The sequence below is a fragment of the Bison bison genome, unplaced genomic scaffold, assembly GCF_000754665.1.
Source record: "Bison bison bison isolate TAMUID 2011002044 unplaced genomic scaffold, Bison_UMD1.0 scf7180017864456, whole genome shotgun sequence".
Classification (NCBI taxonomy): Eukaryota; Metazoa; Chordata; class Mammalia; order Artiodactyla; family Bovidae; genus Bison; species Bison bison.
Genome location: NW_011495018.1, coordinates 414,831 through 415,357, shown reverse-complemented (window position 1 = coordinate 415,357; position 527 = coordinate 414,831). Strand labels below are relative to the sequence as shown.

The following is a 527-nucleotide window of genomic DNA, read 5'->3' as shown; positions in this document are numbered from 1 at the left end:
GTCTGAGCACCCATAGGGAGCTCCTGGGAGGCGGGGCGGGGAGGTGGGGGGAGCTGCAGGGGGCGAAGTGCTCTGTTTGGAGCACCAGAGCCGGTGCCTCCCTCAGGCTGGAGCCCAAGACAGAGGCCTTGAGGGGCGGAGGCCAGGAGCCCAGAAGGGCCAGCACCGTGACCCTGAGGACGGAGGGGATCTAGCACCTCCCAGCAGGGGCCCGGACCATGGGAAAGATCTGGGGAGTCTGGAAGGGCAGCAGCTTCTGGGCCCACAGCGGAGGGCTCTGCCCGGAGAGGAGACGGAGAGCCAGGTCTGGGGGCCAGAAGGGTTCGCCAGAAGAGTCAGGACTTGGTTCAAACAGGCGAGTGGCTGCCTGGGCTTGAGAGCCGGTGCCCAGAGCCGGAGCCCGGCGTGTGAAGCCCCCGGCCCGGCCATCTCAGTGCCACGGCCGTGGCCCGGGTGGAGCTGGGCTAGCTGGGGACCTCCTGGGCACAGTGCCTGGCACCGCAGAGGCAGCAAGCCCTGGGCATCGT

The 527-nt window shown here is 69.1% G+C and overlaps 1 protein-coding gene across 2 annotated transcripts in view; it reads left to right on the top strand.

Moving 5' to 3' along the window:
- Positions 1 to 527, top strand: part of LRRC27 (leucine rich repeat containing 27) — a 24,907-nt gene that overhangs the window by 16,846 nt on the left and 7,534 nt on the right. The window lies entirely within an intron of this gene.